Below are 26,510 nucleotides of genomic sequence, written 5' to 3'. Positions count from 1 at the left end.
CTAGTTCTACCTTTCCTTCATCTCAATTTCATCTACTTCTGCAGTTTTCTGTTGCTGCCTACTAAATAGAAACATGCTCTTCACACAGACAAACACACATGCAATTAGATTTTTAACCAAGAATAAATACATAAGTATAGTTCTTAGGAATATTGTAATTGCTATGTGTAGGCTAAATGAATAAAAATATATTCGATCACAGACCTTCAGGGTTCTGGGTGACCTTACATGGTAGCAGTAACTATAGGCTTCAGGGATACAAACATGAATAAGACATGGCCCTGATACTGAAGAACTCACAATCTACTGGGCAAAACAAGCATGTATGTATCCTAAATGCAATGTATACAGCGGGCCATGACAACAGAGTGGAGCACACGAACACATAGGCCTAAAGAGGAGAGGGAATAGCACATGGAGAGGGTAAGTTTGAGATAGGTTTGGTAGGCCTGAATAGCTCAATACTTAGAAGGAAAAAAAAAGGAGAGGAAATATTTTTCTCCAAAGAAAGATTAGGGACAAAAAGAGAGCTATGAGATAGCACAAGAATGCAAAGTTTGGCATGGCCATGATGGAAGGCTGAGTGGAATTAAGAGTTGGGGCATGACAAGTCATGAGAACACAAAGCAGCTTGAAACAAAACTTTGTAATATCATATGATCAGTTTTTGAGCATGGATAATCCTAAAATACAATCAGTGTACCCTGGAGACAACAGAGGAGTTATATTGGAGTGGAAGATAGATGTTAGTCAAAGAATATTAAAATAGTCCATGTGAAAGATGAAAACTTGAACTAGGGAAGATTTTTTAATGTTTCTTTCATTTATCTGTGTTAGGTTAGGAACAATAAAAATAGAGATATATGAAAACATTCCCCAAACACCCCAATTACTCTTTTTATGCCCAGAGATTTTGCTGTTCAGCTAGGAATAAAAAGTTTTCCCATATAATCATCAATATTTTCAATAGGTAGTACACATCCAATAACCATATGTCAGTAAGTGAATAGAGAGTCTGAGTGATAAGTAAATGAGTTAAGTGTCACTACAGGGAATACATTTACACCTACCTCCATATGGGGATATTTGTTATGATACTTCCCGATTATACTAACAGGCGCATGAAGGACGGTACATCTGATCCTGCTGTCTGCCAAACAGTCAGGATGTAATGTCCAACGTCCCTTTTCTCTTAGTGATTATGTCATAGTAAGAATTAATAATGTGGCTTCTTGCTTCTGCAACTCGTATTCCTTAATATGGTGCACTGTCCGTGGCTTTCTGAGAATCTAGAGTTCTGCCTAATGTGACTAAGTGAGGGAGATTTGAATCCACTTTGAATATGAATTCACTCAATGTAGGTCAAACAGTTTAAATCAAAAATTGCTTATTCGCTTAGTGCCTACATGGCACTTCCTGTTTAACATCATAATCCATCCCAGCCAACAGTTACTCCAGATGACAAATAAAACAATCACTGGTTTGTCAGACACTATAACATTAAATAGCATGTGTAAGAATACTTACATTTTAACTATGCACATATAAATTTAGTAACTTAAAAAATCTGCCAGGCGAAGTGGCTCATGCCTGTAATCCCAGCAATTTGGAGGACTAAGTCAGGAGGATTGCTTGAGTCCAGAAGTTCAAGACCAGCCTGGACAACATAGTGAGACCCTGTCTCTAGAAAAAAAAAAATTAGCATGGCATGGCTAGGTGTGGGGTTGTAGTCCTAGTGATTCTTGAAGTTGAGGCAGGAGGATCACTGGGATCCTGGAGTTCAAGGCTACAGTGAGCTATGATCATGCCACTGCACTCCAGCCTGGGCAAAAGAGCAAGATCCTGTCTTTAAAAAACAAACAAAAAGCAATGTTAGTTTCTTAATGTTCATTGAATCACTATAATGAATATATCGATTTCATAATTTTCAATATTTAGGTATCATATCAAACAATAATACCTTGCTAAGACAATGATAAGAGATAGAAGACATCTTGCTTCTTGAAATTACTCAAAATGCAATCAGGAAACAATGATATTTAGTATATATATATATATATATCTAAAATTAATTACAAATTACGTAACATTTTAAACATTTTAAAGTTGTATTATTAAATGTTAATTATTATTTAATATTTATTAGTTTAATATTTATTACTAAAATATTATATAATATACATTGCTGAACATATATATATATATTTATTTATATTTACAGCTAAGAGCTATTCACTAGTCTGCCCTTAGGCAGTACTTATTCCCAGGTTTCTAGAAATTGCCCTTGGCTAGAGAGCTGCCGCTCCCAAGGCATTCTCCCTTCCCAGGGGCAGCGTAAATCCAAAGACTGCTTGATATGGCACTCACCCCTCTGTGCAACATGAAAAAACTGTGAAGAACCATGAAGACTTCAAGGCTCCCTGTGGGTTTTACTGAGAACTTTGTTTATTGCCTCTAACTTTTTCCTATACTTAGTACTGCTTCCTTCTATTATATAGGTATTGATCCTAAATTTATAGTTAATCCCAATAAACTTCTTACATACTGATCTAAGTATCAGAGGCTGCTTCCTAGTGAAGTCAAGCTAAAATTATATAATTTTATAAATAAATCCACAATATTATTTTACACGATGAACCCACATGGTAGATGGAAGAACAATATGAAATCTTATTTAGACCAGTGCTTTCAGAGAAGACAAATCTTGATGAGTGTTAGATTATCTTGGTGAAGAACAGATGACTTACCTTTGGTTTAAGAAAAGGCATGAACTTTGGGGTGAGCTGAATCTAGTAAGAGAAACAGACTTCAATCAAATTACAGTGGAAGGGAAGCCTCAGTTTCTTATCAATATTTTTAAAGAACTGAAATCAATTTTAAGGGTAACCATAGACCTTTTAAATGATACAACAATATGAGGGCACAGAGAAAATATTTTATTCATTTGTTAAAAATGTAATTCAATACCTGTCATGTTCCAGCATGTCTACTAACAGCTGAAACTAAAAGAATAAAAAACACATGGTCCCTTCCTTATAAGAAGGTGTCATCTACAAGAGCCAGCTGATTTGAAGAAAACTTTAAATAATAAGCTAAATGTATCATGTAGTTTTTCCCAAAGTGTGGTCCTAAGACCAGAGCAGTTAGCCACCTGGTAACTTACTACCAATGCAAATTTTCATCTCCACCTCAAACCAATTGAACCAGAAAAATCTAGGAAATAACTCAAAAATCTGTATTTGAACAAGATGTCACATGATTGTGAAACTCTATAATTTGCAAACCAACGTCTTAATGAGTAATAGCAAGTGAAACTTTGAGAGCAATAATTTGGTCACAATTTTCCTTTATGAAGACAAAAACTATTCTGGACTACATTTACCTTTATACCACTCTGGCATATAGCTAGGTTCTTAATAAAAATTGGATAAAAAATAAAATTGAACTGTATAAGAATAACCTTGTCCTTTAAAAAATATTTTACAAAATTTCTAATAAAATTATGAATGTATGTACCTATGTATTATGTATTATAGGTAATATATGTTTTATATTATGTATTAATTATATATACATATTACATATAATATAAATAAATATAGTATAAAAACTATAAACATTTTTGCTACCAATTATCTATGTCATTTCTGAAAAATGTATTTATTATCTCTGTTTCTCAGTTTTCTCATCCACCAAAAAAACATTTGGACATCTACTATTCTTTTAAATTTTGCACTGAATTAGGTGACACTAATATTATTTTATTATAAATTAAATGTTTATAACTATGAAGTATACTGTAGAAAATATTTAATTTACTCTGAACTTTTAAAATACAAAAACAAAGCAATGAAAACCAAACCAAAACAATAGTAACAAGACTTCTTTCTTTGGCTAAGGCCATTTCAACCCAGTTTTTTAAATATAAAGCTCTCTCTGCTTCAGTAATACTAGCAAGTAAAAATACCTTGCACAATACTCTCGTAACCGGAGAAGAATTATTGTTGCTTCATTTTGTTGCTCTGGTACAATCTCAGACAGCACTAATGTCCTGTTACCATGGGAAGAACCTTTTAAACATTGAACCAACCAACCCATTTGGGCTGACTCTACAAGGCATGGGTTTCTTGACCTCAATTATAATATCTGGAATTCACCTTGGTCCAACACTATTACTAGTAGTAAATAATAACATTTGCTGTATGAATGAATTCCAAATGTATTTTGTGACATTAAGGTATTTAGCAAGTCTAATTCAAATTATTGAAGAAAATCTTCAAACCTTTTAATATTAATAATTTACTGGGGATGATTTCTTTTATTAAATTTAGTGTGGTATTTGCAACTATAAGAAACCCAGTAGAACGTAGATTACAGGGTACCCCAAAAACCTGTGAAGGAGGGAGTATGTTTCCATATATTTAACCTCCTTTCTTGTTAAATTGGGGCCATGAACTAGGTCTAGACAGTGGCCTGTGAGAAGAAGTGAAGTGTATCACTTCTGATCTAAGGTATATGATATAAGGCGTCTTTCTCATTCTCTCTTCCTCTGCCACAGTAACTCTTTGATGCCCTATGATATGTTGACATCAATGTATGGAGAACATCTGAATTCTTGGGTATTTAACCTGGATTGTTACCTAATCTACGCATGATTTTGAATACATCTTTGCTATGTTAAGCTACGGAGATTTTAGGATCTATTTTTTTCTGCAGCATAGCCTAATATCCTGATTATCCTGAGTATCTTTTAGTAGCCATTTTCTTTCAACCATCTGCTTTAGGCCATTATAACATCCGTATTGATATTTTCAATATGTTGTCTTGCAGGTGGTGAAATATAATAACAGCACAGCTATACTTCTTCTTGCACAGATTACTTTAATACCTTTGAGGCAATTTGAGGACCAGTGTTTGAAATAGATACTAACTTAGAATTTTTGTATTACCCAGACCTGATGCAGGGCTCTGATTTTGCAGCAGGTTTCTGATCTACTTTGAGAATACATGGAACACTCTGAGACATGTTGAGGTCCCAACACAATCAGTATGTTTTTTTCCTGAAATGATCCATCCTGGAAATACAATTTAGATTCTTCTCTGAGATACCCACATATTTTTCATAGACAAGAAAGTGCCTGTGTGTGGTTTTGCTTTCATTGAAATAACTCTTGGTTGTGAAACCTGTAGTCTCATTTTGATATTGTGATTACTACTCATTCAGCCAACAAATATTTATTGAATGCCTATAATCTGTCCTGGGAAAACATTAGTAAACAAAATAGACAAAAAAACCAATTCCTGGAGTTCACATTTTATTTGAGAGAAGTCAATAGCAAAAAAAGAACAAAATATACATACATAGTGATATGTTTTATAAAAAAGATGACATCATCCCCTCCATAAAAAGAGAGTGTTACCTGCTTTTATTTACAGAAAGACATATCTAAGTACATCTTCAAAATTTTGGCCTTATAAACCTCCATTGTTTGAGATTTTTGCCTCAGTCATTTACTCAGGTGGACACAAAATACCCCAAAATAATAGATTCTTAATGATTTGCAGGAGAAATACAATGACCCATACTAATTACATATCAGTAGTATTTCTTTTTTTCTTTTTTGAGACAGAGTCTCACTCTGTTGCCCGGGCTAGAGTGCCGTGCCATCAGCCTAGCTCACAGCAACCTCAAACTCCTGGACTCAAGCAATCCTTCTGCCTCAGCCTTCTGGGTAGCTGGGATTACAGGAATGTATCACTATGCCTGGCCAATTTTTTCCATATATTTTTAGTTGGCCAATTAATTTCTTTCTATTTTGAGTAGAGACAGAGTCTCACTCTTGCTCAGGCTGGTTTTGAACTTCTGACCTTGAGCGATCCTCCTGCCTCAGCCTCCCAGAGTGCTAGGGTTACAGGCATGAGCCACCACACCCGGCCCGTAGTATTTCTTTTAAAAGAGACTTTTTGAAGTGAGTTACCTTGTTAAATATATTACCCAAGTTACCCTCCTCTGCTGAGTACTATGAAGTCTCTTCTATACAAGGCTCCTGAAGTCTTCTCTTTCTTAGCTAAGGATCATGTGACCCTCCTCCCTTCAATTCTTGGAAGCTTCATTTCTTGGAAGCTTTCATAAATTGCCTTCCTATTGCGGGGTGGGGGGAGTTCCTAACCCCTGTCCGAGTTTTCCTCTTTGTCTTTCCTTCAGTGCAGTTTTTATAAAGGGCAAAGGATTGCTTGTAAATTCAAAATCTGTGGGTTTTTTTTTTCTAACACAAGTAACACTGAAGTAGCATTGGCTATATAACTCAAACTGACAACTTGTGTGGATAGTTTAAAAATGTCAGGTGGTATTTTCACTGGCTGTTTCCCCCTTATCCACTTAAAAGTTCTCTTCGATGAAATATTCCAGTTAAACACATGATTTAATCATCATGGGGAGGAATGCCAGGAATGTCTTTAAGCATCAACACTTGCAGAAGAGAGCCCAAAGTGAAGGTGTAAAAAGACAAAAAGAAACATGATAGAGCATGCTCATTTCCCTTCTTGCCATCTAGCTTTGCCCCCATCCCTATCCTTTGTTGTCCTTTCTGCTATTTCTCTTCCCTGCCTTAGGAACCTTGACTAGCTTTTTTATAGACAATGAGGCTTGCAAAAATAGTCTGGGAAAATAGAGTTGTGATAGTTTATGTGACTGCAAGCAAAGGGCACAGCGTAGGAACAACTCCCTAAGTCAAAACCATGAAGGCAACTCTGCCAGTGTCTCCTACCCTACCCAAATCCTAACTCCGCTTCAATCAAAAAGCCATTGTATCTTCAGATACTCCCTGTTGTATATCCGCTGAATAAATTCTTTAACCTCTATGAGTTACTTAAATTTCTTTGGAAAATTTAAGGTCAGAGAGTTCAGGGCATGGGCGCTAAAATTTTCTTTAAGGCTTGAATATAAATTATAGGTGTAGTATGAGATTTCACCATTAAATTTGTTAGATAGCAATATAACTTAATGGTATTATTTTTCTTAGAAAAATTCCCTAAATTGGCATGGGATAAAAACAAATTGTAAAGGCCTGGTTTTAACATGCCTATAGAAGTGCTTGTGGAATTCTCTTTTGTTTTATGTTTGGCTTTATGGTACTTGGTTCCTCAAAGTCACGGTATATCCCATTGATAAACACAGCTTTAGTACTTCCAAAATTATCAGTGTTATGAAATGTGGTATCTCTTTATTATAGCAAAATGATATAAGCATTGATTTTATAAACCAAGAAGAGCATTGTGGTGTGTTTTCAGTTTTTCAGTAATACTCGAAAATACCTTCTTTCCAGTAGGCAATATAACAGATCAAGTGTGGTTTCCATTGTAGAACCAAATGTAACAGATAACAGACAGTTCAAGAAGATTTACTAAGTTAACCTTTGTGTGTGTTAGAGTACATATACCAGAGACTGTAAAAATCTTCAGTTAGATTTCAATTATATTAGAAACAATATTGGAATATCCAATTTAATGTTTGTGTTTCTGTGCTTGTACATTTGTCATGTGTATTGAATTGATTCTTTATCTGTGGCCAACTTATACTTATTATGACTTATAGCTTATTTTGAATCTGTGAACAGGCCATCAAAATGGAACAGACATTGACATCTCAAAGTCCTTCTAAGGGAAGAGCCAGTAAAATTCCATTGAGAACTACAAGTGTGCTTTTGAGAAAGAAAGATGGAGACAACAGAGGGAAAGAGGGAGGGGAAGAGGGAGAAATGAAGAAAGAAAAGAAGAAAATAAGGAAGAAATAAAGAAGCAGACAACTTCTGAGGGGACAGAGTTTCTAAACAAATAAGAATCTCTTGATCCAATTATGTATTTCAAGTCTAGTATACCTTTCATGACTTTTAAAATCCTAATGGTAATGGGACACTCTGCAAGAACTACGAACTTATAGACTACTAGAGGGTTATAGCCCAGTAATGTATTTTATTTGGCCATTTTGAATTATCTGTACAAGGTTTTAAAAAATCAGGGGAATTAAGTATGCACTCTGCTTGCCAGGATACAAGTAACTTAGCACACATATACACATATAGCACACTAAAGATTCAGTAATTCAGCAAGATCCATAACCAGTGGCTGTCAGACATGCATTGATTTTAAAATTTGAGCAATTTAAAATCTCAGAAATTCTAAAAATCAGTTTCTTTTTTTTAAGAATTACACAACAAATGAGAAAAAGACTATCTATGGACTAAATTGATCCAAATTGAAGATATTAACTCAGCAGATATGGAGTCCGTGCTCAAACTCAAGTTATGCTAATTTAAGAGAACACGATTAAAAGCAAAAAGGAAAAAAAAAAGAGGACATTTATAAATGTCTCCTTGAAAACTATTACAAAATCTTTTATCATAAAAGAAAAATGATTGCAAAACTATTTCCAAATTGCCTTAAGATTAATAAAAAAAAATTGGAATGACTCATGCAAAATGAATGAGATGAAACTGCTTTACTTTGACTCAGAGTTACACTCTCAGTGTGAAGAACTGAAAAATACTGCTAAATATATATGAGTTAGAGAAAAAAAATCAGCAGCTAGTATTATTTCTTTTGAGGGTAGGTGAAGAGATAGAATGGCCATCTGGGAGCAAAATCTCTGAAAAGGGACATTTATCAGTGGAACAGAAGGACTTTAGCTCTGCAATCTGGTTGCTATGTTTGTGGAAAAAGAACCATTTAAAAACTTAGACAGCTTTTCTATTTCATGGGTCTCTTTTACATGAGAAAAATAACTCCAGTTATATGAGAAGCTAAGAAATTGTTACATTCTATGTGTCTTATGTTCCTCTACACTATGAACTTGCTTGGTGAGGCATCATAGATTAACCTTGGAAGAGAGAATATGTCAGAGGAGTAAAATATTACACCGGAGTATTATTCCTCTGCTTGCCCATATGCATGCACTAAAGTACACCTACCTCCTTTTCTCACACCACCCCACAATGGCAACTTTCCTCCTCTTCCCTTTCCCCCACCATATGGTCTTACCATTGCTTGCAATTTTTTTCAATATGTTCCTACTCATCTCCTAAAATGAAGGATGATTGGTCTTAGTTCAGCTTTATTCAATTCATCTAGGTAATGCAAGCTAACCTTAACAACTGATTGTCACATAAAGAAACAAGACAGGAAAAAATTAAATCAGAGTAACATTATGTAGAAACCTTCAATAATATAAACTTTTAGGGTTTTCATCTAATGGAAACTTAGGCTTAAGAGCATATCTTATGCTATGTATCTATAGTAATCAATGTTATGTTGGTGAAAGTATAGATATATAGAGCAATAGAAACAGAGACCAGAATCAGATCCACATAAATATAATCAACTGATTTTTTTTTTTAACAAAGATCAAAGTCACTTTGATGGACAAAAGAAAAGTCTTTTCAACAAATAGTGCTGGAAAAATGTGATGGTCATGTGCAAAATAAAGAGTCCATGAAACAAATAAACAAATCTGGCCATGTACCTCACACCTCACACAAAAATTCAAAGAGGTCATAGATATAATTGCAAAAAGCAAAATTATAAAACTTCAAGAACAAAACATAGGAGAAAATCTGTGTGACTTTGAATTTGACAAAGAGTGTTTCGATACTACATCTAAACCACCATTCATAAAAATAACGATGAATGGATAAAGAAAATGTGGTACATATGCACAATGGAATATTATTCAGCCATAAAAAAGAATGAAATCCTGTCATTTGCAACAACATGGATGGCACTGGAGAACATTATGTTAAATGAAATAAGCCAGGCACAGAAAGACAAGTATTGCATGTTCTCACTCATATGTTGGACCTAAAAACTTGATCTCCTGAATGTAGAAAGTAGAATGATGGTGAAGTGTAATGGGAAGGGGTAGTTAATGTGTACAAAAATACAGTTAAATTGTAGGAATAAGATTTAGTGTTTGGCAGCACAACAGGACAACTAATAGTTAACAGTAATTTATTGTATATTTCAAAATAGCTAGAGGAGTGGATTTGGAATGTTATCAACACAAAAAAAATGATAAATGTTTGAAGTAATGGATATCCCAATTACCCTGATTTGATCATTACACACTACATGATTATATCAAAATATCACATGTACCTTATAATGTACAACTAGATATGTACAACTATTATGTACACATAAAAATTGAAAATTAAAAAATAGAAAATAAAAAAAAGATAATAAAAAATTGAACATCAAAATTTAAAAAAAATGACAAACTTTTGCTTGGGAAAAATACCATTAAGAGAATAAAAGAGATAAGTTACAAACTGGCAGAAAGTATTTGCAAATCATCAATCTGCTAAAGGATTTGTATGCAGAATAAAGAACCAACAACCCAATTTAAAAAAAAGTCCAAAAGATCTGAATACACACTATACTGAAGATATATAATAATCCCCCTTATCTACAGTTTTACTTTCTGCATTTTCAGTTACCTGTAGTCAAACATGGTTTGACTATATTAAAATGGTTTGAAAATATTAAATGGAAAATTCCAGAAATAAATAATTCCTAAGTTTTAAATTGCACACTGTTCTGAGTAGTGTGATGAAATTTGATGCCGTCCTGCTGTGTGCTGACCAGGACATGCATCCTTCTTCTGCCCAGTGTATCCAGACTGCTGATTCTTCCAGCCTGCCTCTTAATCACTTGGTAGCTCTCTTGGTTGTCAGATAAACTGTCACAGTATAGCAGTGTTTGTGTTCAAGTTAACTCTTGTTTCACTTCATAATGGCCCCAAGACACAAGAGTAGGGATGCTGGCAATTTGGATATGCCAAAGAGAAGCCATAAACTGCTTCCTTTAAGTGAAAATGTGAAAGTTCTCAATTTAATAAGAAAAGAAAAAGGCTGTATTCTGAGGTTGCTAAGATCCATGGTAAGAATGATCTTCATGAAATTATGAAGAAAGAAAAATATATGTGGGCTAATTTTGCTGTTGTACCTCAAATTGCAGAAGTTACGACCATAGTTCACAAATGCTTAGCTAAGAAGGAAAGGGCATTAAATTTGTGCGTGGAAGATATGAATTGAAATGTGTTCCAATTAGTGGTGATCGTGTTCAGTACCCATGGTTTCAGGCATCTGCTGGAGATCTTGGAACTCATCCTCTGTAAATAAAAGGGGAGTAGGCCGGGCGTGGTGGCTCACGCCTGTAATCCTAGCACTCTGGGAGGCCGAGGCGGGCGGATTGCTCGAGGTCAGGAGTTCAAAACCAGCCTGAGCAAGACCCCGTCTCTACCAAAATATAGAAAGAAATTAATTGACTAACTAAAAATATATATACAAAAAAAAATTAGCCGGGCATGGTGGTGCATGCCTGTAGTCCCAGCTACTAGGGAGGCTGAGGCAGTAGGATCGCTGAGCCCAGGAGATTGAGGTTGCTGTGAGCCAGGCTGACGCCATGGCACTCACTCTAGCCTGGCAAGAAAGTGAGACTCTGTCTCAAAAAAAAAAAAAAAAAAAAAAAAAAGGGGAGTACTTTTTAAATATAATAAACAAAGCACATAGATGTTCAAAATAATTTATTAGAGAAATGCACATTAAAACTACAATGAAGTATCACCACTGCACATATATTAGAATTGCCCCCCCCAAAATTTGCAAATGAACTGACAATACCAAATGTTTGTGAGGACATGGAGCAATTGGAACTCTCATTCCTGTCAAATGGGAATGCGAAATTATATAGTCACTTAGGAAAGTAGTTTGACAATTCAGTGATTTTTTGTTTCTCGAACATTTTGAATAATATTAAAAATTCCAGAAATATCTGTCCGGGTGTATGTTCAACCTCATTTTCCTAAAATGCCACATTTTTCAGCTCAAGAGGACATTATCAAACTTAGAAATGTTCTGTTTTGAACCACTACCTGCCCATACCTATGAACTACTTGGGTGAGAAGATATTTTGACTTTTTTGAAATTGTATACCTTTTCTTTCAGTATCTGAACCATAGCATGTAAAACTTTCCCCATTTTCAGGGTCTTTTATAAAATACAAGATAAATTCATTAAAGATTAGAGGAAACCAGTTTGGAAATTCTCCTGAGTATTTAAAGTTTTGGACTTTAAATTAAAGCCCAGTTTTTCTTCTTTTCCAATGTTACATAGCAATATCTTTTTCCAGAGGGTAACCTGATAAGCTGTAATGAAACCTACCTAATATCAGAGGTTATCTGTAAGGCAAGTGTCAGTTTATTAAGATAGCCAAGCTCTGTCTAGTTTGTTGCTTGTAGTCAATGGAATATTGATTTCCAATATCCATACTTGCTTTAAGAGGACAACAAATGATATATTTTTAGTATAAGAATCTACTCCTAAACCCCTTCTAAAAATAATAAAGAAAACTTTATGTTTTCTACAAATTCATACTTTCTCTACTGGACTGGATTAGGGTCCAATCTGTTTCACAGGGAAGACTTTGAGGATAGCCCCCTAAGTATCTTAGGCAACATCTATGCATTTTCTAAGGCTTCTGGTTTCCTATACAAATCTAGATCTCTTAGGTCACCTTAATTATTTCCTTCACACATAAATTTTTGCATATTACGTTCTTATTGGCATATGAATCAATTGATCTGGAAATCTTTGATTATATTAATATATTCCTAGATCTATTCTACCTTGGTCTCTAAATTTCTTTCTATCTTTTCTAGGCTTCAGAAATCTTTAACACTTACTCTCAGCTCAAACTGAGACCAGAGCTTAAAATCAGTCACAATGGGCTTGCTCTGTTCGGAATGGCAGTAACTTTAAGAGGCAATTTATCTTTGTAAGTGTCTAGCCAGCCAGAACTAAAGGTAGGTGGGTCTGAAGGAAGTATATGGGCTGAGTGTCATGAAAGGGCATGTCATGGGGGAAGAGCAAAAGTGGTATAAAGGTTATTAGGTTCACGTCACCATGTGCAATTATTTGAAAGTGAGAGTGGGTTTTAAGTTTTCACAGATTGAACTTGTTTTGTTCAAGGGTATTTTAAGGATGCAATGTTGTTATATAAAATTATTTTCAGAACTTGCTCATATCAATAAAAAACGGAGATCACTAGATGTTTAGATTTTTTTCTCCCTTTTTGTTTTGACACCTCTAAAATGAACACTTTCATTTATTTTAAAATTTCCACAAAGTGGCTACTCTAATTTTAAGTTATCATTGGTAAAATTATGCCAATTGGAAAGATAGAAATTAGAGTTAAAATGTGAATACATGTAAGAGCTAGAATCAGACCTGGGGAGACATAGACTTAAAATAAAAAGAAATCAAGGAAGGATGGCAGAGGTTGATCAGGTATGTTGATGATGTGCCTATGGGTTCAGGCTCCCCCACTAATGGCTGGCTGTCTGCAATTGCAGACCCAACAAATCCTGTGGATGGAAGTTTTGGAGGTAGGTTCTGTCTTTGAATCACATTCTCATGGACCAAACAACAACCACCACAAAAACCAAAGGGGAAAATTCTCATACATTTTAAATAATATGAGTTTGCCCTACAAAGTACAGCCTATTGTTGCACAGGAGAACATTGCATTGAAAGAATCTTATAGTTTCTCAGGATGGAGTGGTCAGTGGATAATATTTATAAGGATTTAGGGTCTGGGCTAGAATGGCTTAAGATGAATATTTCTAGGAATGGAGTTATCTGGAATAGAGAAAATTTATGATTTAGCTGTGTAGCATTGGGTTATGCAGTATTGAAAGAGTCCTGAAGTGAGCCCCAATAAGTAAGTTGGTGTTTGAAAAAGTAAGTTGCTTGACAAGGTGAGCAATATATTGTCCTGATAGGAGAAATTGTTACCGATAATTAAACTACTTGCCCAGATAAATTTATTTACAATAATTTCCTGAAGCAAATAGTTAAGGCATGATTACATAGACAGCCTCAATTCTCAGACTTGATAGTTAAGCTATGTGAGCAAGGGGATCTCAATTCTATACTTAATCTGAAAATAGACAAAACAAAGAAAACCACATGCTTTGAAGCCCCAGTTCATATTCTAGTTTTTCTACTTTCTCAGTATCTAACTATGAACAGATTAACTTTTTGAAGTCATATATTTATTATAATATATATTTTATATATCATAAATGTATAGTTTGATAGCTTTAAGTAGATTTATTCAACCATTACCATGTATGAATTTTAAAATACTATAATCATCCCCAAAATATCTTTTGTGTCTTATTACATTCAATCCCTACTGCCACCCCTGGCAACAAGCAATCATTTATATGTTTTCTTTCATTACAAGTTTTATCTTTTTTAGAAATTTCACATAAGTAAAATCATACAGTTTGTAATAATTTGTGTCTGCCTACTTCTATTTAGCATGATATTTTTGTAAATCATTCATGTTGCTGCCTGAATCTAAAATTGGTTCTTTTTTACTGCATAGTAGTATTCCATTGTATGGATATACCACAATATGTTTATCACTTTACACATTGATTGACATTTCAGGTGTTTTTAGGTTTTGGCTGTTAAGAATAATGCTTCTATAAACACACACATAATAGTCTTTCTGCCACAACATCGAGAAGAACGGAAACCTCCCCGACACCTTTTATGAAGCAAATATTACTCTGATACCAAAACCAGAAAAGGATGCAACAAAAAAAGAAAACTACAGACCAATATCCCTAATGAATATAGATGCAAAAATTTTAACAAAATCTTAGCTAACCGAATCCAGACACTTGTCAAAAAAATAATCCACCACGACCAAGTGGGCTTCATCCCAGGGATGCAGGGATGGTTCAACATACGTAAATCTATAAATGCAATTCACCACATAAACAGAAGCAAAAACGAAGACCACATGATTCTTTCAATAGATGCAGAAAAAGCTTTTGACAAAATTCAACACCCTTTCATGATACGAACACTTAAGAAAATAGGCATAGAAGGGACATACCTAAAAATGATACAAGCCATATATGACAGACCTATAGCCAACATCATACTGAATGGGGAAAAATTGAAATCATTCCCACTTAGAACTGGAACCAGACAAGGCTGCCCACTATCTCCACTTCTGTTCAACATAGTACTGGAAGTCTTGGCTACAGCAATCAGACAGGAAAATGGAATCAAAGGTATCCAAATAGGGACAGAAGAGATCAAACTTTCACTGTTTGCTGATGATATGATATTGTATCTAGAAAACCCCAAGGATTCAACCAAGAAACTCCTGGAACTGATCAATGAATTTAGTAAAGTCTCAGGATACAAAATCAATACACAGAAATCAGAGGCATTCATATACGCCAACAACAATCTAATTGAGAACCAAATCAAAGACTCAATTCCCTTCACAATAGCAACAAAGAAATTAAAGTACCTAGGAATATACTTAACCAAGGAGGTAAAAGACCTCTACAGGGAGAACTACGAAACACTGAGGAAGGAAATAGCAGAGGACGTAAACAGATGGAAATCCATACCATGCTCGTGGATCAGTAGACTCAATATCATCAAAATGTCTATACTACCCAAACTGATCTACAGATTCAATGCAATACCTATTAAAATCTCATCAGCATTCTTCACAGATATAGAAAAAATACTTTTACGCTTCGTATGGAACCAAAGAAGACCCCGAATATCAAGAGCAATTCTGGGCAACAAAAACAAAATGGGAGGCATTAATATGCCAGATATCAAACTATACTACAAAGCTGTAGTAATTAAAACAATATGGTATTGGCACAAAAACAGGAATATTGACCAGTGGAACAGATGTGAGAATCCTGATATAAAACCATCCTCATATAGCCATCTCATCTTTGACAAAGCAGACAAAAACATACGCTGGGAAAAAGAATGCCTCTTCAATAAATGGTGTTGGGAAAACTGGATAGCCACCTGTGGAAGGCTAAAACAGGACCCACACCTTTCACCTCTCACAAAAACCAACTCACGCTGGATAACAGACTTAAACCTAAGGTATGAAACTATTAGAACTCTAGAGGAATAAGTTGGAAACACTCTCCTAGACATTGGCCTGGGCAAAGAGTTTATGAAGAAGTCCCCAAAGGCAATCACAGCAGCAACAAAAATAAATAAATGGGACATGATCAAACTACAAAGCTTCTGCACAGCCAAAGAAATAGTCATGAAAGTAAACAGACAACCTACAGAATGGGAGAAAATTTTTGCATCCTATGCATCCTATAAGGGATTGATAACTAGAATATACTTAGAACTCACGAAAATTAGGAAGAAAAAATCAAATAACCCCATTAAAAAGTGGGCAAAGGACTTGAACAGAAATTTTTCTAAAGAAGACAGAAGAATGGCCAACAAACATATGAAGAAATGCTCAACATCTCTAATCATCAGGGAAATGCAAATCAAAACCACAATGAGATATCACTTAACCCCAGTGAGAATGACTTTTATCAAAAAATCTCCAAACAATAAATGCTGGCGTGGTTGCAGAGAGAGAGGAACACTCCTACACTGTTGGTGGGACTGCAAACTAGTTCAACCTCTGTGGAAAGCAATATGGAGATACCTTAAGGCAATACAAGTGAATCTACCATTTGATCCAGCAATCCCATTGCTGGGCATCTACCCAAATGATCCAGTGACACTCTACAAAAAAGACACCTGCACTCGAATGTTTATAGCAGCACAATTCATAATTGCAAGGCTGTGGAAACAGCCCAAGTGCCCATCAATCCAAGAATGGATTAATAAAATGTGGTATATCTATACCATGGAGTACTATTCAGCTCTAAGAAACAATGGTGATATAGCACATCTTATATTTTCCTGGTTAGAGCTGGAACCCATACTACTAAGTGAAGTATCCCAAGAATGGAAAAACAAGCACCAGATATATTCTCCAGCAAACTGGTATTAACTGAGTAGCACCTAAGTGGACACATAGGTACTACAGTAATAGGGTATTGGGCAGGTGGGAGGGGGAGGGGGGCGGGTATATACATACATAATGAGTGAGATGCACACCATCTGGGGGATGGTCATGATGGAGACTCAGACTTTTGGGGGGTGGGAGGGAAATGGGCATTTATTGAAACCTTAAAATCTGCACCCCCATAATATGCCGAAATTAAAAAAAAGAAAAAAAAAATTATCGACATCCCCAAAAAAAAAAAAAATAGTCTTTCTGTTTCTTGGGTATATACCTAGGAATGAAATTGCTGCATCACATGATAAATTCATCATTTAATGAAGCTGTCATATTGTTTTCCAAAGCAATTGTACAATTTTATATTCCCACTAGAAATGTCTGAAGGCTCCAGTTCCTCCATGTTCTTGACAATACTTGGCATTGTCATTATTTCTAATTTTAGTGACTTAGTGAGTTTGTAGTGGTGTCTTACTGTGGTTTTAATTTGATTTTCCCAGTGACCAGTAGTGTTGAACAACTTTTCATAAACCCTTTGGCCATTTCTATAACCTGTTTTGTCAAATCTGTATTACTTCTTTGCCCACTTTTTAATGGGGTTGTTTGCTTTTTTCTTATTGATTTGATTGAGTTCTTTATAGATTCTGCATTTTAGCCCTTTATCCAATGTATAGTTTGCAAATATTTTCTCCTATTCTCTCAGTTGTCTGTTTGCTCTGTTGATTATTTCCTTAGCTGTGCAGAAGATTTTTAGTTTAATCAAATCCCATTCATTTATTTTTGTTGTTGCTGTATTGCCACTGGGGTCTTAGTCATAAATTTTTTGCATAGGCTGATATCTAGAAGAGTTTCACCTACATTTTCCTCTAGAATTCTTATGGTTTCATGCCTTACATTTAAGTCTTTTATCCATCTTGAATTGATTTTTGTGAGCGGTGAGAGATAGGGGTCCTGTTTCATTCTTCTGTCTGTGTCTATCCAATTTTCCCAGCACCGTTTATTGAATAGGGGTTCTTTTCCGCAGTGGGTATTGTTATCTGCTTTGACAAAGATCAGTTCATTGTAGATAGATGGTTTTATATCTGGCTTTTCTATTCTGTTCTGTTGGTCTATGTCTCTATTTTTGTAACAATACCATGTTACTATTGCCTTGTATACTTTGAATTCTGGTAATGGGATGGCTCCAGATTTGTTCTTTTCATTTAACATTGCTTTGGCTATTCAGGCTCTTTTCTGGTTCCAAATGAAGTGTAGAATTATTTTTCTAGATCTGTAAAATATGACATTTGTATTTCCATGGGGATTGCATTGCTCACAAATTGGAAACATCAGTGTAGTTTCTATTTTTATTTTTTCTTATTATCAATGCAGTTGAATATTTTTCATATGTTTAAGAGTCACTCATGTACATTTTTTAATACTATTTATGTCTTTTTTCCCATTTTTCCATTAGGTTTTTTCCTCCTCCTCAATTTTAGAGTTCTTACAACTTAAGGAGATTATATTATCTTGTATATATAGTTTAAATATTTTCTTCTAACTTGTCATTTGTATTTGACTTTGGCCATGTTGTCACTATATATATAGGACATGTATATACCTGATTGATACATATAATCAAATTATTTTTAATTGCATATGGATTTTAAGTCATAATTAGAAAGAATCTTCCCATACGCAGGTTATAAATGAATTTACTTCTGTTTTCTTGTGGATCTTGTGTGGTTTTCTTTTTTACATCTAGATCTCTGATTCCTTTGGAGTTTTTTTGGTTGAGTGGCTTAAAGTATGGGTCCCTTTGTATGTATTTCTAAAGGCTGTCCAGTTGTCTCAATACTATTTTTGATAAAAATCCGTTTCACCTCATCCCCCAGTGATGTGATGTGACCTTCTTCATATTACTACAATTTTATTATATACTGGAATCTATTTTTGAACATTCTTGTCTTTTTCACTGGTCTGACTATTCATGTGTCAGTTTCATACTACTTTGATTTTTGAGGCTTTAAAGTGTGTTTTATTATCTGGTAGGCCTAGTTTCTTCTCATTGATATCCCTTTTTAGGGCTTTCCTAGCTTTCCTTGAATGTTTGTTCCATATACACTTTAATATCACTTATGTATCTCTTAAAGTTATTATTTTTATTGGATTTTTGTGCTAACTTGGGGATAGACATTTTTGTAATGATCTGTGTCTTAGTCCACTAGGGTTGCATAACAAAATATTTAAACTGAGCAGCTTAAACAACATTTATTTCACAGTTCTGGAGTCTGGAAAGTCTAAGATCAAGGCACTGGGTGAGGGTCCACTTCCTGGTGCATACATAGCAGTCTTCATGCTGTGTCTTCAGATGGCAGAAAGGGTAAGCAAGTTCTCTCAGGACTTTTATAAAACACTAATCTAATTCATAAGGGCTCTACATTCATGATCTCATCTAACATTAATTACCTCTTGAAGATCCCACCATTTAATACCATCACATTAGGCAGTAGGGTTTCAACGAATGACTAGTGAGATGGCATATATTTAATAGAGTGTTCCTTCATTTATTAAATGATTTAGTCAATTTTAGGACTGAGGGGAGTATGTGTATATGTGTGTGCCAGTTTCTATTTTATTATATTTCAAAAACTTAGAAATGGTTGTTGGTCTTTTGTCAAAATCCTTTGCAGCACCAGTACTTATAGAGACATTTTTCTTTTTTAATATAATTTTGACAATTCAAAAAGATTTAGGACTCACAAAAGTTGCAAAATAATACAAACTTTCTATGTATGCTTTACCCCATTTCTCTAGTAAGAATATCTTAAATAATCATTTAATATTGTCAAAACCAGGGGATTGACATTGTTATAATATTTGTAATTCAAATATAGATAGTATTCATATTTTACCTATTTGTACATGCACTATTTTTGTGAGGGGTGTATTCTATAAAATTTTACTTTATATATAGATTTGAGTGACCATCTCCAAACTTAGCATAGAGAGTTGTTCCATCATCACTTGGAAACTCTGTTATGTTATTCTTTGATAGTCATATCTTCCCTCTAATCCTAACCATTGCAATGATCCTTCTGTTCTCTACTCTTATAATCTTGTTATAGAAGTGGGATCATGTAATATAACCCTTTAAAGCTAACTTTTACTTTTCTCACTCAGTATGTGCTCTATAGATTTAGCTACTTTTGTGTGTGCATCAGTAGTCTGTTGCTTTTATTGCCAATGGTATCACAGTATGGATGTATCACAATCTGTTTAATTATTAACCTGTTGAAGGATATTGAGTTGTTTGCAGTTTAGGGTTATTAAAAATAAAGCTGTGTATATTCCTATGTAGATTTTTGTGTGAGATTAAAGTTTTTCCTTTTCTGGGAAAAACATCCAGGAGTGTGTTTGCTGGATAATATAGTAAGTGTACATTTAACTTCATTGGACATTGTCAGTTTTCCAAAGTGTCTGTAACATTTTACATCCTTCACCAATATATTAATATGAGATATATAGTTGTCCTTTATCCTCTTCAGTATTTTATTTATTATTATTATTTTATATTATTTAAAAGAGTTGGTATCTCTTTTAAAATTTTTTAGCTATTCAACTAGGTACCCCCTTATATCTCATCTTAAATTTATTTTTATTTGCATTTCTTTAATGGTTAATCATTGTGAACATTTTTTTTTTTCATGTCTATATTTGCTGTTCATATAACCCCTTTGGTGTAGTGTTTTTCCTACTGTTGAATTTGGAGAGTTATTTGTATATGCTGGATCCAAGTCTTTCATCTTGAAACTATGTGATTTGCAAATATTTTCTTCTGGTCTGTGGTTTATCTTTTCATCCTCTCAACAGGGTCTTTTGTAGACCAAAAACTTAAATTTTGATAAGGTCTAACATATTCTTTTTTCTTTTATGGATCATGCCTTTGGAGCCATGTCTAAGATTGTGTCCATCCTAGTTCACAAAGATTTTTACTTGTTTCCCAAAAGTATTCTAGTTTTACATTTCTGTCTATGATTCATTTTAAGTTAATTTTTGTATGAAATGTAAAGTTTAGGTCAAGGTTTATTCTTTTTCCTGTGAATAACCAATTGTCCCATCAATATTTCTTGAAAACTCTGTTCTTCCAGTGTTTAGCACCTGAAGATAAGGATCTTCTAGTACCATTATTCAAATTGGGAAATATATAATTGATATAATACTATTCTCCAATGTATAGATCTTATTCTAATTATTCCATAATACTGTCTTTGTAGTAAAAAAAATGATGAAGATGAAAATAGTAACAATGAAGAAGAAAGAAAAGAAAGAGAAAAGGACAGGAAAGGAAAAGAAATAGAAATAGGAAAAGAAGAGGAGGAAATTTTTTTAAATTTTCTGCTACAAGACGATATGTTATAGTTAGTGACATGTCTCTACTGTCTTTGATCTTGAAAATTTCCTGAGCTTCTCTTTATCTTTCTTGATATGGACATATTTGAATAGTATCAGCTAAAATTTTGTATGCTATTCCTTAATTAGGTTTCTTTGGTGCTTACTAATTATTAGAATCTTCCATTTTTAGCAGAGATACTGCAGTTTTGATATTTTTCCCCCTAATTATTCTTATAAGTAGAGACACGATGTTTGTTTGGCTAGTTATTGGTAATGTTAACTTTATTCATTTGCTTAATGTAGTATCTTCTAGGTTTTTCTACTCTACAATTAGTATTTTTCCCTGTTATTAATTTTTAAAAATTCTTACAGAGATATTTTTTGACTATATATGTCTTGTTCCTCATCAAATTTTTACCCACTAATTTAGCATTCACTTATTTTATCAATATGAATTAAGCTCCTTTATATTTTTTATATAACTGGTATTTTATTTATAATTCTATCTTATTATATTATGTATTTTAATATGTATATTATATTATTTTATTATATGATTTTCTTTCTTTTTTCAGATTTAAAAAATTATTTTGGTATTCTCAAGATTTTGTATTTATGTTTAGGTAGTTACTATTATATTATCCTTTATAATGATTAATGCCTTTAGGTGTTTCTCATTTAATTATGTAGATTTAAATGATATCCTTTGATGTTAACCTACTGTGTATATTTTAAATGATGAGCTTATTTTTCTTTACCTTTCTCCCCTGCTTTTTGAACCCATTTATTTAGTTGAATTGTTTCTTCTTATCTAAAGCATATAGGATTTATATCCTTATCTTCTACTCCTCCTCTTTCTTTGATATCATCTTATGTATGTTCCTGCATGGCATTGGGCTAAAGTGTCCCCTGCCACCTTTGGTTGGATGATGTAGTTCTTCTATTAGACATCTTAAGAACAGTGTGTGAGTATAGTTGCTACCTGAGCTCTTGTATATTTAAAATTGTTTTTCAGTAAGCTGTATACTTAAAGGGCAACTGATTGGACTATCTACTGGGTTTTCTTTTAGAAAAAGTTAATTTTATTTTTAACTGATAAGTAATGATTGTATATATTTATGGGGTAGATACACTATGATGTTTTGATATACATTTTCAAATATTGGCAGATTGATATTTTATTTATCATTATATCCATAGGACATTTAACATGACCTTATATACAGCAGGTGATCCATAAAGGTTTAGCAATTGAGTAAAAGAATGTAAACTAAAGAAAACATTATTATAGAGAGATGGAGCTCAATTGTATATAGATTTCTTAATCTGGAATGACAACATCTGTAGAACTTTTCGAAGAATTTTTTCATGAGGATATGTAAGAAACTCACGCTCCTCCTCCTCCAATATGGAAGCAACTTGGTCCTATCTCTAACAAGTAGTCATGTTTTGGCCAATCCCATGTATATTCTCTTAGATTCAATTTCTTCATTTAATTGGCTAATTAATACTTCACCTATCTACCTATTGTGAAAGTCAGGATAAATATAAATGAAAATCCACTATAAAATATGAATTAAAATTAATCAAGGAATTGCTTTCAAGAGAATGAATGCCTCTTTATAACTTTCTTTAGTAGAAGAAAAGATTTTCATGCAACATTTGGGATAACATCAGTTATCTAATATTCAATTTCCTCCCTTTTTCTAGCAATTTGTTTTTTTAACCATCATCTACTCACATAAAGAGTAGATTTTCAAGTAGCATGGCCTCCTTTTGAGATATAAAGATTCATAATTATAGTAATATGACAGAATATGCTTAGAATCTGGTTAGAATGGCCTACTTCTTGCTTTGCTATGGTAGCACAGATCTCTTAAAAGACCACTGAGACTTTGTTTGCCTTTGTCATATTCGGTTTGTCAACTTCATTTCATCTTCAGTTAGCTAAATGTAATATTGTACACTTCCTGTAAGAGCCATGAGACAAAGCATCTAGGTCATCCTTTCATATAGTAAGTTTTAAAAAATATCTTTCCCACTGGAAACTTTCTCTGATATTATAATAACAGCTATACAATGAAATGTTATTTTGCCAAGTTGCCTCAGTGGATAGGAGGATGTGCCGACTTGTGCCTTCATAAGAATAAGTAAGAGATGACTTCATTTAGTTTTAATAACATATTAGATGGTTATTTGATAGATGCATTTTATATTTTTTAGTATCTTCAGAGGGAGTCATTGACAATACTGGTCACTTGTGGCTGGAATATATAAGTAGGTGTGAGTAGCATGTGCACCAACTCATTCAAAAATGTGGTACAACCCTATACAGTGTGCAGGGCAAGAATCTGCCAAAGGTATTATTTTTCAAGCAAAGTGGTACTTTGCAATTGAATGCAAGCTATACTTTTTACAAAACTGCATTTCCAAAAGCTATATCATAGAGCAGATGGCTATAAAATCAACTGTATTTCTTCAGAAACAATGCTATTTGTAGATGCTATGCTCTTCATAAAAAATGTGTTCTCAAGGTAGCTATAGAACAAACAATATGTCATAAAATCAAAACACTAAACCTTGGAAATATATAATTATTTGAATAGCGGGCACGTGCTCTCATAAACATATTATTTCAAAGCTGCAGATATCCTAAAGGGCAGAGTCCAAGTTCCTAATTTTAATATGAAGGAATTTAAACTAAATTCAATTATTTGCCCAATATCACCTATCTAGTTGGTGAAAAATTCAAGCCTAGATTCTAAATCTAATTACATTTCAATTACTTTAGAGCAAGCTCCCTTACAAAAATATAAAAAACTGAAGTTATTTACAGGTGAATTAGTTTTTGTGAAGGTATATCATGTCTGGCAGCTGTTCTGTTATGTTAGGTCTTACACCTGCACAGCTCAGATACAGTTGAAGGATTTTATTTACAACCAGATGATGAGACCTGTGTTTTTTTAAAAAAATGTAACAATTGCCAGATATAAATAAGATGCTTCAAATAATCAAAACTTACCCTTTTTATTCAAGATTCTACTAGAAAAGGAGGGAAGGAATAAGAGTTACATGTCCATTTCTCACTAGAGTGGATATGACTAGATATTTTTAACCACTTCAGTATGAGCGTGGACTACAGTCGATAGCCACAGATGATCGTGCACAGCGACTTTAGTTGACAGCCATCATATGAAGGCACACAGCCCAGCGTCAACTTTAGCCAACAGCCGTGATATGACTTTTCTAATTTTTCATTTATCAAAATAAAATTGTGAACATTCAAAAATCATGTAATGAAAACATATATGTATATGTTACCTATTCTGATTTACATTATAAGTAAAACTGCCTGTAAAGTAAAACAAGCTTTCAGTGCTTTAAAGCTTTCCTCAAGTCACACAAGAGCAAAACGGATTGGTCATCAATGCACAGCAAAAACTGTTGTGCAGACTATGAGTGCTGGCTGTGGGCAAGGTTTTGCGGTCAGTGAGTGCCGTGCCGAAGTGGTTAAAAACTACCTTTCTATTGTTACTTTTTAATTTACTCATTTATTCAATAAATATTTATAGAATACATTTGACAGGACTTGATTTTATCCTGAGAATAAAACAATTCATAACAGTTTATTGAATATTTACTATGTTTTCAGAAAACATCATTTGAAAAGTATAGTGAGCTTACAAGGCAGCTGTTTTTCAGTCTTTGGGGTGGCAAGTTTGTAGTTACTGCTATTATATGTCTTACAAGGCTCAAAGAAGTAGAAACCAGGGAAATTTGTGACTAGCACTTAATTCACAGTAGTTATTTTCTTTCCTCTCCCTCTAAAAAGACCATATGTGGTTATTCAGTTGAATGCATCAACTGAGATCCATTGTTCGCCATCATTTTCCTGAGGACCTCTGTGAAGAACATGAATTTCCTTTAAATCAAGTAGGTTGATGTAAAGGACATTATTCCTAAGCCTCAAAGTGGTCATGCATTCACATAAGGAAGTATCAGTCATCGAAAGGTAACATAAGAAAAATTTTACATGAATCAATCCATGGGAGATTTCCTGAGTGGCCAGAAGATTTCTGATTGCTCTGAGACTTGATAGAGCTGGGAGTGAAGAGAAGTTTATATTTCTAATCCGGATTCTAGAAAAGAGTTTCTTCCCATGTGGAAGTCCCAAAACTAATCGAGGCAGTGCAGAATAAATCTCTGACAGTGATTAGCCTGGCTCTTAAAAGAGAAGAATTTCTTGAGTGTAGGTCTAAGAAAGATAAAAGGCCCAATCTAGTGTACAGAAAATTTAAAAAGGTAATTGGGAAAGTTTTACACTCAGCCTTTTGATTAGTTAACAGTCTATGCAACAAACTAAGGTATATAAGGGCATGTTGGCAGGAGTCAGGATTCTGGAAGCCATTTTCTGCTTCCAACACTTTCTTGTAGTGTTATCTTACTGTTTGTGTGTTTTATATTATCTGTCACATAGAGATAATATGAATACCTATGTCCAGGAATAATTGTAAGGATTAAATGTGTCATTACACATAAAATACAACAACACCTCAATATATACTCACCATTTTAATTTTTATTACTACTTGGTGATGATGATGACTATGATCCAACTCCTCTTTGATGTCTGATACTTTGTAACTATCTGAAGTATAGAAGTGAAGGGGATTAAATTGCTCTTGAAACTAGGGCAGTTGGAGTGGTTGAGAATATAGTCACTTAAGGCTACAAATATTTTAGTAAACTAAGACAAGGAGGATAATAAAAGTTGTTTTTTAAATAAGTAATAAAGTTTCAAAAAGTCAGAATCCATGGTAATAAAGAATTACCAAAAAATTTCATTAAAGCAAAAGAAAGAATATCTGCCTATCACCACTATAAAACTTTAGTACAGATAATGGTCAAAACAAGAAAAATTGATGAGAAAAATAAGCATTTTTAAAAAATGACACAAATGACTATTTAAAAATAGAAGAGAATAGAATTATCATTATTTAGAGATTATTGAATTTTCTTCAATATCTGAAAAGAATAAGAAAATCTGAAAGAATAAGACAATATAAAATTAAAACCATTTGCGAGTCAATAAAAAAGTTAGAAATAAAACCAAAATACACAAGGATTTACATATGTATCAACCAGAGCAAGGAAATTAAATATAATAAACTATGCCATTTAAAATTACTACAAAATTTATAACATTTAGA

This window comes from Microcebus murinus, chromosome 8 (assembly GCF_040939455.1).
Source record: "Microcebus murinus isolate Inina chromosome 8, M.murinus_Inina_mat1.0, whole genome shotgun sequence".
NCBI lineage: Eukaryota > Metazoa > Chordata > Mammalia > Primates > Cheirogaleidae > Microcebus > Microcebus murinus.
Note: the sequence above shows the minus strand (reverse complement) of the source record.